General features: G+C 49.3%; 1 protein-coding gene across 11 annotated transcripts in view; it reads right to left on the minus strand.

The window, feature by feature from the left end:
- Positions 1 to 17,199, minus strand: part of BCORL1 (BCL6 corepressor like 1) — a 69,664-nt gene extending 52,465 nt beyond the window's left edge. For 3 of the 11 annotated variants that reach the window (XM_084870702.1, XM_084870693.1, XM_084870692.1), the window contains exons 1-2: positions 16,393 to 16,535; positions 15,765 to 15,843 (exon numbers count right to left, since the gene is read on the minus strand). The gene's annotated coding sequence lies outside the window, so the exon portion shown is untranslated. Of the gene's footprint in view, positions 1 to 7,458; positions 7,880 to 13,099; positions 13,164 to 14,627; positions 14,731 to 14,755; positions 14,934 to 15,764; positions 15,844 to 16,392; positions 16,536 to 16,776; positions 16,822 to 17,092 lie in introns of those variants that run through there. The other 8 variants (XM_084870695.1, XM_084870697.1, XM_084870694.1 and 5 more) reach the window with 8 other exon arrangements.
- Positions 17,200 to 18,565: the final 1,366 nt, after the last annotated feature.

The raw sequence follows: 18,565 nt of genomic DNA on the forward strand, positions 1-18,565 counted from the left end.
GGAACCAGGAGGTCACCAGTTCGATTCCTGGTCAGGGCACATGCCCTGGTTGCAGGCTCCATACCCAGTGGGGGGGGAGGGTATTCAGGAGGCAGCCACCCCATTTTCACAAGCTCTCAAAGATGAAACATCTGTTTAAATCTTGGTCTCCCACTCTTGAATTGTGCTTTTGTCAGAGCAGCACCTCTTCCTATATGAAGCCCACTGTTGCTAACTAACAGTAGCCTTTTCAGGAGAGGGACATGGAGGGATAGAAAGCATAGGGAGGCCAAAACCGGTTTGGCTCAGTGGATAGAGCATCGGCCTGGGAACTGAAAGACCCTGGGTTCGATTTCGGTCCAGGGCATGTACCTTGGTTGCGGGCACATCCCCAGTGGGGGTTGTGCAAGAGGCAGCTGATTGATGATTCTCTCTCATTGATGTTTCTAGCTCTCTATCCCTCTCTCTCTTCCTCTCTGTAAAAAATCAATAAAATATATTAAAAAAAAAAAAAAAAAAAAAAAGCACAGGGAGAAAAGAATGGGTCTTCCTGAGCTGGAGAATGAGCAAAGGGAACTTTTAAAGAGGCACTGATGGTGCCAATGCCCACACAGGATAGAAGGAGTCAAGATGGCTAACAGACATCAATGTTTCCCAGGTCAGGATCACTGAGGTGCTTGTTCAAAACACAAGAATTGTAGGTCCCAGCCCTGGAGTTTTTAATCCAGTAGGCCTAGGGTTTTGTTTTACTAGCATGTCCAATCAAATCACTAACCGCTCAATTTGTATACTACTTCTTAAAGAGAGGAGAGTAAAGGAAAATCCTTACAGATACACCATACTTGGTAGGTTCCGCTGGTGTACACACTCGTATACCACTTGCTTTTGCTAATAGCACCTACACTCAAGTGTGGTATGTGCTCCAACCTCTCACTTGCGCGCGCTCGCGCTCGCTCTCTCTCTCTCTCTCTCTCTCTCTCTCTCTCTCTCTCTCTCTCTGATGAGAACCATCACATCAAAGGCAAAAGGCGAAATTCTTAAAAAGGAACTTGGAAGAAACCTGGTAACCCCATGTGACCCAGGAAGCACAGGCATAAGGATATGAAATACCTCAAAGGATTTTCCCAGATGTCACAACCATATATATAACTGTTAAGAAACGAACAGCTGCATGGCCCCAGAATCAAATGCTGTCACAACTTAGAAGGCAGTGGGACCACAGTGACTTAGCCCCACTTTGTGGAGGAACACTCAAAGGACACATTCAACTCGTGGTGAGAACAAAGGAGAGCACTTGCTCCAGCAACCCAAAGTGTTAAGTGCAGTTGGAAGGAAAAAAAAAAACAATAAATAAAACTTTTCTATTTAGAAGGCACATGTACACATAAGTAGAAGGTACAAATAAGATCCAAGAGAATGAATTCAACAAGCAGGCAGCAGCAAGGAGGTAGCCAGACATAACCACCAAACTATGAAACAGGAGAAACCAAAAAGAAAATGGACTAATAGGAGGACAATCACTTTTAAATAGTGAAAATAGCAGTGAAGCTGAAAGCGAGCAGACAAAAGAGAAACCATAAAATAAAGCAAAAAATCTTTTCGGGGGGAAAAAAAATCCAAAAGGAAGAAAAAAACACAAAAAAACTAGAAGACAAGGGCAAGTGTGAAAGGCATAAAAGAGAAGCCCATAGGATATAACAACCAAAAGGGGAAAAAATGAAATAGGGGAACCTAAAATATTTCACCATCATGGGCCAAACTGAAACACTGTGGGGAAGAACTGAAGACAGACATTTTAGAAAAGTTTCGAGAGACTATGTTATCAAAAGGGAGAGAACATCAAATTAGAGCCCATTTCATGGTTAAGGGGAGTTGGTCACAGGGGATGGACAGCACTAAAATATCAAAGAAGATTTTACAATTGGATAGACTTTTTTGGTTTTGTTTTGAAATGAAGATACCCAAACGAGCAGATTTCACAACTACAAGCAAAGCATGGTCGTCATGCATATGAGGAAGAGGAGGACACAAAATGAGGTAATAGAGCATCTATATATGACAAATGCTTTTTACCAAGGTAGAAACTGTTTAAAAAGTTAACCTTGAGCCCTGGCTGGTGTGGCTCAGTTGGTTGGAGTACTGTCTGAAATACCAAAAGTTTGCAGGTTGGATTGTAGGGAAGGCAACCAATTGATGTTCTGTCTCACAGCGATGTTTCTCTTTTTCTTCCTCCCTTCTTCCTTTCTTCTCCCTCTTTCTAAAACCAATAAGTATAGCCAAAACCGGTTTGGCTCAGTGGATAGAGTGCTGGCCTATGGACTGAAAGGTCCCAGGTTCGATTCCGGTCAAGGGCATGTCTCTCATCAATGTTTCTAACTCTCTGTCCCTCTCTCTTCCTCTCTGTGAAAAATCAATAAAAATATATTTTTAAAATCATTAAGTATATCCTCAGGTGAGGATTATTTTTTAATTAAAAAGTTAACCTTGAAAATGACCAGAGTATGTGTCCAGTGGACAAATTCCCCAGAATCATGAACACATAATGTGAAATCTGTCCATTTATTCATAATTGGATTCTACCATCAAGATAGTAAATTAGAGCCCAGCTTGTGTAGCTCACTGGTTGAGCATCGATCTATGAACCAGGAGGTCATGGCTCGATTCCCCATCAGGGCACATACCCAGGTTGTGTGCTCAATCCCCAATGTGGGGCATGCAGGAGGCAGCCAATCAATGATTCTTTCTCATCATTGATATTTCTGTCATCTCTTTCTTCCTCTCCATTCCTCTCTGAAATCAATAAAAAAATATATTTTTAAAAAGACAGTAAATTAGAAACTAAAGGTTAAGAAGATCTCAGTTAAACTAAATATGGAAATACTCCCCCAGGTTTCTTTGATTCACACTGCCTGGTGACCTGGAAGCAATTATGACTTTAAAAAATAAGAGCCGGAAAATATTCATCTTGAAGCCTGGCCCTGAATCTGTCCTCCAGAGGACAGGCGTGGCCAGTCGACAATTTAAGAAGGAGGGTTGGGTCAGTGATGACTAATGAGTACAGAAAACCAACTTTGGGACCTATTGCTGGGATAGAAATCCAGAGATCTGGGTGAAGCGCCCATTGGACAGAGGCATTCATATTCAAACTTCACAGAAGCAAAGGAGAGTCCACCCGTTACCTCACTTTGGGGAAAGCGGCATCTAAGACAACTCCAAGGAGATCCAAGAGATTACTGGCATTGAGACCCTTGGGCTAAAGTGAAAAGACCACGACTTCTACCCAATCACCACAGTGCCTTTAAGAGAGAGGTCAAAACATGTCCGAATTATTGTTTTCAGTAGGAAAGTGTACACATACCCAAACGAGGATAACTTTACCTGGCTTTAGATATGGAAGCTCTGCCCGGCCAATGTGGCTCAGCGGTTGGGCACAGACCCAGGAACCAAGAGGTTGCCTGTCTGATTCCCAGTCAGGGCACATGCCCAGGTTTTGGGCTCCAGTGGGGTGGGGGTGGGGGCAGCTAATAAATGATGTTATTTCTCTCATTTATGTTTTTAATCTCTCTATCCCTCTCCCTTCCTATTTCTAAAACTCAATTTTAAAACATTTTTTAAAAAGATATGGGACCTCTACCGCAGATTTTACCTTTCTTGTCACTGCCTTCTTGTATGTGTATTCAATAGGAGACTAACATTCCTGTTTTCCCTATTTAATTATAAACCTCATCCCCTAATGAAGACATTCTCCAATGTAAACTGTTCTAATTTACTAATTTCCCATATGAGGGTAGTATTCTAATATTCTCCTCAGCATTCCCCACAGTATCTATATCCCCTCATATTTTCCTACCATACTTTCCTACACAATCACTTTACTTTGCTTCCCTCCACTAACCCACACCACCACACACCAATACACACACACACACACACACACACACACACACACACAATCAGCTATAAATAATCTACTGCACAATTTAAAGAAGGAATGGGCCCTTTGCACTGTTCATCCCAACCTTCTGCCTGACAATCTGTTTTAGCACTTTCTAGTTCCCTGGTTTTGTTTGTTTGCTTGTTTGTTTGTTTGTGCTATCTACTGGCTCTATCCCAAGGGATAGGTCTTAAAAGCGACATTGTATCCTGTCCCCAGATACATTAATTTCTATAATTTAATGAGAAGGCTAAGTAGTTGCCTGTACAGAGCTGTAGCATGGGTACCTCCATCTTAAAAAATCTTGCCTATTACCTGGCCAGGTTACTCAATGGTTGGAGCATTATCCCACCACACCAGGGTTGAGGGTTCAATCCCAGGTTGGGGCACATGTGTGAATGCATGACAAGTGGAACAACAAATCTATTTGTGCGCGCTCTCTCTCTCTCACTCACGCAAATCAATAAATAAAAAACAGCCAAAATCGGTTTGGCTCAGTGGTAGAGCATCGGTCTGCGGACTGAAGGGTCCCAGTTCGATTCCGGTCAGGCGCATGTACATTGGTTGTGGGCACATCCCCAGTGGGGGGTGTGCAAGAGGCAGCTGGTCGGTGTTTCTCTCTCATTGACGTTTCTAGCTCTCTATCTCTTTCCCTTCCTCTCTGTAAAAAATCAATAAAAATAAAAAAAATAAAACAAACAACAACAAAAAAATTTGTAAAAATAAAAATATCCCAGCCATCATGGCTCAATGGCTGAGCATGAATCTATGAACCAGGAGGTCAAGGTTTGATTCCCAGTCAGGGCACATGCCGACTGTGGACTAGATCCCCAGTATGGGGCATGCCAGGGGCAGCCAATCGATGATTCTCTCTCATCACTGATGTTTCTTCCTATCTCTCTCTCCCTCTCCCTTTTCTGAAATCAATAAAGATGTATGTAAAAAATAAAAATTAATCTTAAAAAACCTTGTCTATAAACATTTATGAGACTGGAAACAAAGGAATGTTGACTATCTGTTCAACACATGAGAGCTTACTCATTTAAATGAATGTAGTTACTTCCAGTAGTCACCTTGGGAGGCCACACATTCATCTCAATGTAGTGGCCAGTGCTTGCAATCGCCCTGGAGCTCTCCTTTGATCCAAACCTTTTTCAACCCAAACCACACCTTTTTCAATCTCCTCACTAGGGTAGAATCCCTACCCGTTCAATTTGATGTTTAAAATTGCCAAAATTCATTTGGAATCTTCTATTCACACAGCAACAACACCCTTGAAGAGTGATATACTCCAGTTCCCACAGCCTAAACTGTATGTGTGTGTGTGTGTGGGGGGGAGGGTTGGAGGGCATCTTCAGCCCCCACTTCTCAGCCATCCTTCACATACCTCACTATGTCCATTTACTATGTATGCAGAATGGCAATAAATTAGTACCTACCTAAAACTGACAATAATGAAAGCACTTGAAATGACCAATGGTAATCTACTCCAGCCCTAGCTGGTATAGCTCAGTGGACAGAGCATCAGCCTGCAGACTGAAGGGTTCTGGGTTCGATTCCGGTCAAGGGCACATGCCCAGGTTGTGGGCTTGATCCCCAGTCGGGGGCATGCAGGAGGCAGCCAATTAATAATTCTATCTCATCATTGATGTTTCTCTTTCTCTCTCCCTCTACCTTTCTCTCTGAAATCAATAAAAATATTTTAAATGTATTTTTTTAAAAGGCAATCTACTCCAACAATGAAATAGGAAAAAAACTGAAGTTTTAATCTGTCTTTTATTTAATTATTTATAGGTTAATCCTCACCTGAGGATATTTTTCCATTGATTTTCAGAGAGAGTGAAAGGAAGGAGGAGAGATGGGGAGAAACTTCAATGTGAGAGAGACACATCAATTGATTGCCTCCCACGAGTACCCTGACAGGGCCAGGGATTGAGCTTGCAACAGAGGTACATGCCCTTGATCAGAATCAAGCCCGGGATCCTTCAGTCTGAGGGCTGACACTCTATCCACTGAGCCAAACCAGCTAGAGCTTAATCTCTCATTTATATTTTCATGCTACCAAGTCAGTTTAGCTCTTATACCCACTGACATGATACTTTTTTTCCTATTATTCAAATAGTACTCACTCCCATTTCCTGCTGCAAGGAAATTGTTTTACTCCATTTAAGGAAAACACCTCATCAAATCTTTATACTAGACCTAATCTAAACAAGATTTCGTATAACTTTTAGATGTCACAGATATCAAGGAAACCTAAGCAATCACTACAAAATTAATAAGTCCTTTTCAAAAATACAAAGCCACCTCAAAATGTCACCCTAAGTAACAAGTCCTCTTTTGAGCACTTCTCATTTCTGCTAAATCAAAAATAAGAGTTGGATATCCTCAGTCTTGGGCTTCAGTAATAAGGTGACCAGACGTCCCGCTTTTGGCGGGACAGTCCCGATCTTTAACCATTTGTCCCGCATCCCGCGGTGTTTTAAAAAAGTCCCGATTTTTTTGTCTTTCCAAAAATCGGGACTTTTTAAAATGCCACAATGCGGGACAAAAATCTAGACTGTCCCGCCAAAAGCGGGATGCCTGGTCACCTTACAGTAGGACCATGTAAATATTTTGTGTATCTTTCACACTCCAAAGTTGAGCCATTATAATTTGAGACCTGAGTCCCTTTTGTGATGCTACTGTATCTTCCCTGCCCTGGACTATGACAGTGGCCCTCAGGTATCTCCATTTCAACATACTGTACTCGAGATATGGAATTTTCTATCAAAAGAGGATTCCTCCTCACCAAACTTTGGCCTTTTTAAAAAGTCTCCTGAACCTCTTACATACATATTTCGAGAGGTCATTATCAGGCTATGGGCTCAACTCATTTTTTATATATTACTCATTCAAAGGTACACACATGTGCGCACACACACACACATACACACACACACAAATACACACACATACATACAATTAACTCACATAATTTCAAACTGTCAATATTGGCTCAACCTGCTACAGGTCTATAGGTTCCTTAAGGCAAGAAAGAACATTTTATATATTTTTAAAAATCCTCACCCAAGGACATATTTATTGATTTTTAGAAAGAGGGAGGGAGTGAGAGAGAGGGGGGGGAGAGAGAGAGATATATATATATGTGTGACAGAGAACATTGACTGGCTGCTTTTCATACATTCCTGACCTGGGATCAAACACACAACCTACATATGTACCCTGACTGGGAATAGAACCCACAACCTTTCAGGATATGAGATGATGCTCTAACCATTTAGCAACACCAGCCAGGGCACAATATTTTATACTTCTTTTAATCACCCTCCCCATAATGTCTAGCAACATACAAGGCACACAATAGGTACTCAATAAATACTTGCTAAACCACTGGAAAAAAAACAAATCCTCTCTACGTCATACGGCAACCAAGAAGTCTATATAAAAAGCACCAGGGTGCCCCAGCCGGGTTGGCTCAGTGAATAAAGCATCAACCTGCGGACCAAAGGGTCCCAGGTTCCATTCTGGTCAAGGGCACGTACCTTGGTTGCGGGTTCATCCCCAGGCCGGGTCCTGGTCAGGTTGCATGCAGGAGGCAACCAATCGATGTGTTTCTCTCACATCGATGTTTCTCTCTGTCTTTCCCTCTCTCTTCCACTCTTCCCAAAAATCAATGGAAAAATATTCTCGGGTGAGGATTAAAAAAAAAATTATACGCAAATATTTTCAACTCTGCAGGGTCGGGCCACCCTAACCCCTGCGTTGTCCAAGGGTCAATTGTAATTTGTTAACGCATGTGTTTTAAACTGAGCTGCTATCACTTTCCCTTTATACTGGCAGAGCTGATTGTTGGCATCAAAGTCCACTCTGGCAGCAGAGAGGGATGCTATTTTACAGCCCACCACCAGCTCAGAAGTTTGGTTTGGTGATACCTGAGCTATTTGAGATGTTATTCTCTCCCATCAAATTGCTGATGAATATCCTTTTCATAGAGCCATACCAAGCCCAGGCTCTATATACCAGCTTTTGTAGAACTTCCAGATGTCAGAGAGCTGGAAAGCCCAACCAGTCATAATGAAACACAGCAGTCCTTTGCAGAAAGCAATGGTTTTTTTAAATGTCACCCCAGTAGACTAGTCTTGGGTCATGTTTTTAGCATGGCCCAAAATGTCCCGTGAAGTTTCAACTGGATATACACTCTTCAGTTCCTGCCCTGAAATGTCGGACAGTGTTATAGCACAGCTGTTTAAGAAGCTGCCACTTTCACCTCAAAGATGGATGCAATAATGCAGTGATGAGCCAAGCTATTTCTTCCTACCATGTTGTAAATGCTAAATATGTACTAATACTGCAGGAATGTGGAGAAAGAGCAAGGGGAATCGTGATATAAAGGGAGCGTGTGTACTATAAAAGGTATTGTCATAGGATACAATTTAATAAGAAAAACTACATTATAACATAATAATAGATGGCATTTATTGGGCACCTGCTATGGTCTTGGTACTATATACATAGCATCTCATATAATCCTCATAGCCCTACGAGGTTGGGATTATCATCTCCATTTTATAGAGAAGCAAGTCAAGGCTCAAGAAAGTTAAGTGACCTGCTTCCTGCCACCCAGCTAGGAAGTAGAAGAGAAAGGACTCTAACTTGAGGCTGTATGTCGCCAAAGCCCCAGGTAATTCTGATGCATGCTGAAGTTTAAGAACCACCGTCAAATTCTAACCTGCGAATGGTACGGCCAAATGAAACCAAGTAAAACCTCATCACTATAAAATACCTCTCGGATCCACGTAAAGAGTGAATTGACTCCTCTCTGGGATTAGGGAAACGTACAGTGCATTTCTCTAAAGAACTTGGAAAAATAAAAAAACTGTTTGTGCTCCTATCCCTGGACACCAGCCTTATAACAAAACTTAACTGTACCCTTAAATGGCACTAACACTAAGATTTCTAGGCATACCTTAGCAATGAGGTAACCAAATTTTGTTTCTTCGCAGACAGTAGATAAAGAAGTCTGCAACACAAAGCTTTGCCTGCCCCATCAGTACTCTCAATTCTTCACTGACAGTTAGCTTAATTAAGGTCTTCTTAAAATCCAAATGGAGATGTGTCCTGCCTCACAAATAAGTCTGAAAATTGCCACGTTTTACAAATAATAAATCATCTCATTTCAATTTCATCACCATTCATTGATCAGGGAAAATATGACCTTGACATGCAGCCTGCAGCCACCTTTTATACAATTATTTATTTTTAAATGTTTTATGGGGAAAGAGGGGTTTCTGCTTAAAAACAAACAGGGAAACAGAACAGCACATATGAATTTATGAATTGTGGGAATAGAAACAGTTAAATCTTATTCTTGACCAGAATTCAACTTCAGTTCACATAAGAAAGTTTTCATAATAATAAAAAAAAACAAAAAACGGCTTTTAAGTTATGAACAGTAAGAAAGGGTAGATTTGCCGAAGCCGGTTTGGCTCAGTGGTAGAGCGTCGGTCTGCGGACTGAAAGGTCCCAGGTTCGATTCCGGTCAGGGGCATGTACATTGGTTGCGGGCACATCCCCAGTAGGGGGTGTGCAAGAGGCAGCTGGTCAATGTTTCTCTCTCATCGACGTTTCTAGCTCTCTATCTCTCTCCCTTCCTCTCTGTAAAAAATCAATAAAAATATATTTTTTTAAAAAAAAGGGTAGATTTGGAAAGAGAATGGTTTCTATATTATTTTAAGGATGAGCATTCAAAAACTGGCATTAACAAAGCCTAGTTTGCATATCAGACTATGTAAAACACGGTACCAGCATCCTAGTGGCAGAAAGGTAGATTACCTCTTATTACCTTCCTCTTTGGCCTTCCTTATAGCCAAACATTCTGGCACGCATCAAGTCATACCTAACTAGAACTCCAGCAAAGTGAAATTTCCTTTCTTTTAAAAAACTCAAAGGTCTAGAGCCTTCCTTACTCCCTGCATAATCATTCAGTGGCTTCTCCCATCTATTTTATCCTATCAATAATGTCCATTTTCCCCAGCTTTTTCTGCTCCACTCTAGGGCTCACTTTCCCACCCAACTCAACCATGAACTCTTCCTCTCTCAATTCCATATGCTGTTGATGTTGGAAAACAACTCCCTATCCCCTGTGACCCTTCTATTCCATCTCAAACTCAACTCAGCCTAGAATCAATGAACCGCTCCAGATGTTCAACTCCTGATTAGCACCTCTTCTCCACGCCCCACCCTACCCTCAAATTCTGGCCCAGGGCTCTCAGTTCACTGTTCTTTATCCTATTTCACTCTGGAATTTCTATCCTTCACCGCCCTATATCTAGAATTCCTCCCACTTGCGGGCTGGAAAACCTGGTGTATTTCCACTTTCTCCTTCCTTCAAGGCCATTCTACTTATTCAAGACCATGAATTCCTCCCCCCATTCAGTATCCTTATTTTGTATAGATTTTTCTAATTAATGCTAAAACTTATAAGCCATGGATCTCGGCTAACCTCTGCTTCCTGGGCTCTCCCTCCCAAAGTAGCGGCTACCAAAGGCAAGTTTTTACCTTCTCCGACACTAGGGAACACCTGAGTACACGTCTTTCTTTCACATTCTGCATTTTTTAGCCATACACTATCTGTAGATTCTCTATTTCCTCATGGGTAAATATTTTTATATTTCTTCCTACTACCGTGTTTCCCCGAAAATAAGACAGCCTCCAAAAATAAGACCTAGCGCAACTTTGGGAGAAACAATTAATATAAGACACTGTCTTATTTTCGGGGAAACAGGGTAGTATATGTCGGTTTCTCCTCAATCCTATTTTTACCCAAGATCACTCTTCTCCCTTGCCTCAACCTTAGTGATTCTAGCATGGAAGTGTAAATAGCCTTAAAGTTTCTTCCAGCTTTACTTTGGAAAACACTGCCCTGGAGAGTTCAAGGTTCTACTTTTCCCTGGGTTGGCCCTCACATGGGACCAGCGATGATCACCTTTCTTCCTCCTTCACTGCCCAACCAACCCTCTTCCAGATACTGTTTTTACCTCCCTTCTTTCTAGTGTTCAAGTCCTTTTCACCCATAATTCTGTTCCCCTGAAAGAAGTACCTCTCTAAAATCCATTATCCAGATTTGTTGTATGAGATCCTCTGCCACCTTTACAAATTCCGCCCCCCCCCTATGCAGTGAACTGCAGCATGATTAAAGCAAAGGGGTCCTAGAGAACCTCCTTTGCTTCCCAAGAAAGTCTATGACACTGAGAGAGAAAAAAAAAGGATCCTCGCCAAAACCAATTTGGCTCAGTGGATAGAGTGTCGGCCTTCAGACTGAAAAGTCCCGGGTTCGATTCCAGTCAAGGGCATGTACCTTGGTTGTGGGCACATCCCCAGTGGGGGGTGTGCAAGAGGCAGCTGATCGGTGACTCTCTCATTGATGCCTCTAACTGTCTATCTTTCTCTCTTCCTCTCTGTAAAAAAATCAATAATTAAAAAAAAGGGATCCTCCCTCGACTCACCTGGTAAATCACAACACCAGATCTAGAAGTACCCTTGGTACCGCTGCCATTTCTTTTGGAACTGCCCTCCACTCTGCCCAATCCGACACCAATAGAAGAGTCTCCCACGGACTTAGCTTACCTCTGCCCTAACCCAACAATTTGCTATGTTTTCTTTGTTTACCTATTCTAAAGAACTAGTCTCTTTAACCCAAGCATCTGAGTCCCCCCCTCTTCCTCTATCAGTGACTTCTCATAGCCAAAATGAAAAGAAACATACCTACCTTTGCTGCAAAGCTGGTAACAGGGGCAGCCCTCTTAAAAGTTCATTTGAGTTGTGCCTCACATCTACCTTAAGGGAAGCTGCCTCAGGTGTCATAGCAAAAGATGAGTCTGCCTATCAATATCCACATGGCTTAGTCAAGACAGCTATGGCCCTCGGAAACTCTATCAGCCTTCAGATTCTCTGAATGAGTCACCAAGCTCCCTGCTCCTCCTGGCTCCCCCAGGCTTTCCTACTAACTTGGCTTCTTAATCAAAATTTTACAGGTTCCTCCCCCGATCTGTTGCTCTTATTTGGAGCCTCTGAGTGATTCTCGAGATTGGGTTACCCCATTTACTCCCCAGTGGGATCTTCCAAATTTCCTTCCTATATACTGTCCTCTTTGGTACCATGTGGTGAAATCACCATCCAATCTGAGTACTCTGGTACTAAACTAAACTCTGCTCCATTGTGCTGCCCTCCATCTCCCCCCAAAATGAACCACCCCCTATCCTAACCTTCAAGGATAGGACAGGCAAACAGAGAACCAGATGACTTTTAAAGTCCCTTCAACCTTGGAATTTTATTATCAACCGAATCCCCTCCCAACCCCAAATAAATGCATTCCCCTTCATTTCCCCAAAAAAAACATTCCAACTATGTGACTTGGAGAAAGTCTTCTAAGCCCAATGAACCATGGGGCTTCCAGGGTAACGCTAGCCTACAAATGCACCCCCAGAAGTCTGAGCAAAGAATCCTGCAATCATATACCACCACTGTGCCACAGGGATGACCTCCAAACTGCCCTGAGAGATTCAGCTGTCACACAAGTTCCAGGACCCCCTTCCCATACTCGCCTAAAGAGGTCCCAAACCCTGAGCTAGATGCATCCTAGCCAAAAAGACTCCTTCCTTACCTCCCGACTAGTCTGGCAGACACCAAGAATGAATAAGTATCACCACATAGACAGCTCCTCCAGTCCACGTTTAAGATTTCAAAACAATAAAACAAAAAAACATAGCGCTTCCACTGGGGGAGGGAGGAAGTGTGGGCGGAATAGAAGGGCACCCCCGCTGGCCTGTGCTATTGGCCTCGCAGGTTTGCAGTGTGCTTCCCTCCCGCCTTTCCCCCCAACCACATCTCTCCCTACAGCAATCGCCCGCACCTCCATAACTCGAAATCCCCAGCCAAGGTACGGCCAGCTCCTCCCAGCCTTGCCCCGGACGTCCCTCTGGCCCAGCCTTCCTCTCGGCGGGACCCTGGCGAGGAAGGCCCCCTCCACCGTCCAGTTCACCTCTCGATCCCTTCCCGGGCTAATGGGCACCCCTGCGGGGCTCTGTCCCGAAGAAGAACCTCGAGGAGTCAAGCCCACGAGGCCCGTCGCGGGACCAACCCCCCCCCCCCCTTCCTTCTCCCAGCACCTCGTTCTCCACGCACCGGCCCCCGGGGCTCTTCATCGTCTTCGTCCTGGTTCGTACCGCCCCCCGTCGGGGCTCCACCCCTCTGCCTGCTCCCGCCCCCAGGACTGCCCCCTCCCCACCGTGCACCGCCTGTGCCCTCTGCCCCGGCACGGGACTCCCTTTGGCCTCCGTTCCCCGCCCAGGAGCAGCGGCGGCAGCGGCGGCGACGGCGGCAGCGGCTGCGGCGGCCCCAGCAGGAGGAGCAGCGGCGGCGGCGGCGGCAGCACCGCCCCGGCCCCGCCCCGCCGCCCGCCGGAGCCCCACGCCCCGCCCGCCCCGCCGCCGGACTGCTCCCCCAGAAGCCCACCGCTAAGCCCCCCCACGCCCCGGCCGCGATCCGTTCGAATCCGGCTCCGCTGGGCCTGCTGTCCGTTCCTCACGCCCCTAAGGACCGGGGTGGGGGAACCCTGGGGTTCGCGGCCATCCCTCGCCTTCCTTTTCCAAGGGCTGGGGGATTGCCCCTGATCCCGAAACCCGGCCCCGTAACTGGAGCCTCCCTCCTTCCAGCCCTGGGCTCCGCTCTCAAACCACTTGCCTCCAGGCCTGGCGCGAAGCGGGTGGAGAGCTTCCACGCCGGATTTCCCCCCCTGGCTAATGGGAATTGCCCCCATCTCATCCCCCCCTTCCATGTAAGACCCCTCCCCGCCGTGCCCGGCCTGGCAGCCCCCGCCCGCAAAGCGAGGGCAGCGGAGCCAGGGCGCTCCGAAGTCATCCCCCGCCTTTTTTTCCAGGGACTCGGAGAATTGCCCCTGCCCCCATCACAGCACTCCCCACTCCCGAACCCAGGCCCCGCCGCCACCGAAGGGTACCCCTTACCCTACGATTCCTGCACCCTAACACCGGGGAGAACGCAGCCCTGAGGAGCACCCGTCGCACCTCCCCTCTAAGGTTGGAGGATATTTTCTCCCGGTCTCTTAAAGACTTCATCACGGACAGTAACCCCCCCCCCCCGAAAAAAACACACACACAAAAAAAAAACACACAAAACCTTTCTCGCCCTGCCCTGCTAGCCATCCTCCCTTCCGATCCTCGAATTCCTGGATCTGGGGGTTGGGGCCAGGTAGTTAACAAAACGATAGCCTCCACCTCCTTTTCTGAAGAGTGGGGTAATACCAATGGTTTCCCCCCTAGGATCGACCAGACCCCCCGTTTCCATGGAGACCCCCGCCCAGCCGGTAAGAAGACTCTTTCAAATCCTAGCGAACAAGTCTCACCTGGCTGAGGGAGAGGGGTAAGGTGGGGGTAGGGGAGGGCAGGAATGGGGTACGAAGTGGAGAGGAGCAGTCCCGAAGGGAGGGGCGAGACCAGAGCAAGCTCCAGGGAGCACTACGTCCGGGGACACGAAGAGGACGGCGCCCCCGGGGGACAGTTGAGCGGCCGCGGGGCGAGGAAGGGACCGGGTTGAGAAAAGGCTTACGATGGAAAGAAGCAGGGGGTGGGGGATACGAGAAAGCCGGGGAGCCAAAAGGGGTGGAGGGGTTGGGGGAGAGAGAAAAAAGACGCACCTGTTCTCCGGTCGGCTCCGCGGGGAGGCTCAGGCCGCCACCCGGGCTCTCTCTTACCCCTTCGGTACCGCCACCCGCCTCCTACTGCCCGGATCTGATGCCCCCCTCCGCCCCTTATCGCCACCGACCTCCTTCTCGTCTCTCTCCGCGGCGGCGGCGGCGGTCGGACTCTAGGAACTGAGAGGAAGAAGGGAGGGCTCAGCAAAGCGGAGGAGAGACAGAGCCACACACTGGCAGCAACCGCGGCGAGCGAAAGAGTGAGGGGGAGAGCGGTGTGTGTGTGTCTTGTGTGTGCGAGCGAAGCCTGGTGGAGTGGGTGCCGGTCGCAGGGCTCGACGGGAAGTGGAGTCCGGTGGGGTCCGCGGGCGGCGCCAGCCCAGGCTCAGCGGGACTACAACTCCCAGAATGCCTCCTGTCGGGGGGGTGGAATCGGGAGGAGGAGGAGAAGCGAGGGAGTAAGCGAGAGGGAGGGACGAAAGCTGGGAGCAGGCAGCCGCGAAGGGGGCAGAGCCAAGAGCCCCGGTGACACTGGGAGGGGAGGGGAGGAGGAGGGGATCACTACGAGGACCGAGCCGAGCCGATTCTGGAGAGGGAGGCGGCGGTGGCTGAAACAAGCCGGCCAAAGAGCTAGACTCCCTGGAAAGGCGGAGGAGCTCTATCGGCGGGGCTGCGAGAGCCCCACGCCCCCACCCTCGACGCCCCTCGAAGGGAGAGGTTGAGGAAAGGAAAAGATCAGGGCACCAAGGCCTAAGGGTTCTCTCTTTTTCTTCCAGGGCTCTCCACCTAAAGCCCGACCTGACTTTCTCAGGCCACTGGTGCCTGATCCAGTGTACAAATCCAGAGACCCCAGATCTTCCCTGCTGGGCACCACAGAGCAGACGCATTGAGTCCTCTTCTCCCAAGGGCCTTAGGGAGGCTCCCCTTGCTGGCAGGGCGTGACTCCCCCTTCTTCCCGCCACTACCCCCCCCTTCGTCGTCACCCCCATCTCCCTCCCCAGAATCCCTTTTCTGAAACCTTAGGCTCCTGTCTCCCTCCCCGCTAAGAAACGGGGTCCCTCTAGGAGCAACTACCCAGCCAGTTCCCTTATGATGGGCCCCTGCCCACCAGTATCCCCCTTTTATCGTTGCCCCCCTCACCGAGGTAGTAGTGGGGACGACCCGAGTTGGACTGGTGTCTACTTTCCCTCTGAGACTAGACGTCCTTGGCACGCCGACCCTGTGTAGAGATAGAGAAGCATATTAATACTCCCGTTTCCCCCCCACCCAAGTTCGAATTCCCATGGGAATAGCTCATAAGGAAAACGGTTGATAGTGGAAATAAGCTGGGGGTGAACCGCAATCCTCAAACCTCACCCAGGGCATGGAAATCCAGGGGTTCACCCCTTTCCTTAAAAGCCATCAAATCACTTGGTGAGGGGATAGTGGGCAGTAGGTTATCTAAACCTTAATGTCCACGCGACTCGAAGTGACGCTACATGTAGGAATAAGATATGAACTAGGCTGCCTTGGCGGGAGGGAAAGTACACTCCCCCCCCCCCCCCCCCGCCACCGTTCACCCCCAAACACATACCCCTAAGAGGTCAGATGGCCAAGGAAGGGGGGGGGAGAGTCAGAGGGTTGGGTCGAGGAGGGTATGCGGTCCCCTGAGAGCAGAATCCAGATGCTAAGAAGTGGGTGGGAGGTTTGGCATAACTGCAGACGGTGTCTTTTCCTCGATTTTCCCCGAATTGCCGCTGAACCCCGTCTAACGCTCGCGGTTGCTTACCAGTCGGTCCCCTCGCCCCATTTGTGCGCCTGAGGAGGCGGGAGCCCGAGAAGCCCAGGCACAAACTCCGCGGAAGCCGGCCTTCCCCGCCGCTGCGCTGCCGCGGGCCTCCCTCCCTCCGCTGGCGGCCCCGCGGATCTACCTTCGCCCCCGGCAGAGGCCAGACCCCGCTCCCAACTCCACGCCCCTACTCCACCCCCGGCTCCCCCTCCCCTCGCCCTCTCCCCACGGGTCCGGCCCAGCCCTTAGCACCGCCCCGCCCTACGGCTCGGTCCCGAGCCCAGCAAGTGCCCCGAACTCGCCCCCCACCCCCACGCCCAGGCCGGTCCGGCCGGGCCTGGTTTCCCCCTCCCGCGGCGCCCCGCCCCCGAATCCACGTCCTACTTCGCCACCCAACTCGGCCCGGTCCGGATTCGGCCCGCGCCCAGGCCACCGGAGTCCCCCCGTTCGGTCCGGTGTACCGTCACCCACCCCGCCCTTGCCTGGGTGCTGGCCTGGCCCGCTGCCTGCAACCGCCGATCTGGCCCAGGCGGGCGGTCCGGGTCCGGGCGCCGTTGCCGCGTCTCGCCACGAGGGCTCGGTCCACGCAAGATCCGAACCCGCGCAGGGTGGGGGCCGCGGAAAGCAAGTTTCTTTATCTTCCCTCCGCCCCCGCCGCAGGGCCGCACCGTCCCCCCACCCCCCACCGCACCCCCTTTACCTGGACAGAGCCCCCAACCGCTGTCGCAACTTTGCTCTTCTCCACGCCGCCGGGGAAGCGGGCGACGCGGGAGGAGGAGGGAGGTGGGGCGAGGGTGCTGGGATCAGGCCGCTGGGCTCAGGGAGGACACGTGGGGGAGGAGGGGAAGGAGGAGGAGGAGGAAGGGGGGGGCGGGCCTGCAGTTCTCGGGGCTCCCCCTGCCAGCCCCGGGGAAGCCGGAACCTCGCCAGGCAGCCGCAGACCCCGCACTGGCCACGGGGGAAGAACAGAGCCACCTTCCCCTGCCAGCCCCCGGCTCCAGGAAGGGGGGGGGGGGGCGCGAGCAACGCCGCTCCGGTCGGAGATCGAGCGTTTTTGCTAGTGCTTTATGTGCGATTCTCTCTCCCTTGAGATTCAGTGTAGCCGGGGGGGAGCTTAGGGTCTTGCATGCGTGGGGGGGGGGGGACGCCCTCGCCGGACGCCCCGCCCCTCTCCCGGCCCCCCACTTCCCTAACCCCGGCGACCTCGGTGCACGGCTCCAGCGCTCGGGCACCGAGGCAGCTCGCGGGAGCAGCCCCAGCCCCCGCGCCGAAGTGGGACAGGTGCTGGGGAAGAAAAATGCCGGGGCTTGCTGCCTCGCCTCTCGTCTCTGGGGCGGCCCACCCTTCGTGGCAACCTCCGGGGCTGCAAACCCCCTAGGTCGCCCTCCAAAGGCAGCCCCTGGCCTGGGCGTGGAGGCATCTCGGGAGCGGGGGCGGGAGTGAGAGGCCCCAGGGAGGAAGAAGGAGGAGGAGGAAAGGTCTGTAAAGGGGGATGCCTGCAGGACTTGGGGTTGAAAACCTGGCTCCAAGAGGACTGGGCTTCTGCCCGTTCTTCCCAGGCTCCTCAGTCATCAAACCCAGCCCCTTGACCCTTACCCTTTACCCTAACGACTCCGAGTCTGGCCGGAGGAATAAATCCTCGTACATGTTTACATCCCAGACCATCCCCAGGACTGAAGGGCTGAGAAGCCTGTGGTCCACAGTGGAACTCTGATAGCTCCGAGGAGAGCAGCTTGCTAAGGTGCCGAAGCTGCCGGCAAACTTCCTTTCACTCTTAGGGTGTTTCTTAGCAGCTCCAACCCTGAGCCAGGCTAGGGGACTTCAAAGGCAGCGCCTCAGCCCACAGGGTATTAGGGGAGGTGCCCCGCAGTTCCAGGAGGGTTCAGGGCTTTGTAAACGGAATGTGAAATGAATAGCAGGAATTTGAAAAAAAAAATCTTTATGTGCACATATATTGATATAATTTATTATATACTTATCTATACGAAGGAAGCCAGAAGGTCATTTGGACTAGAAGGAAACCCTGCTGGATTAATGTCTTCCTCCTCCTCCTCCCTGCCCCCACTTCTTTGTCATAGGCCCAAAGATTCACCTCTAAGCTATAGGGTATCTTCTCTCCTTTGGAAGGACTTTCTCGAGATGGCAGTTGAGACTTGCCTGGTATGTCTCCCTC

Source organism: Pipistrellus hanaki, assembly GCF_964339955.1.
Source record: "Pipistrellus hanaki genome assembly, chromosome: X".
Lineage (NCBI taxonomy): Eukaryota > Metazoa > Chordata > Mammalia > Chiroptera > Vespertilionidae > Pipistrellus > Pipistrellus hanaki.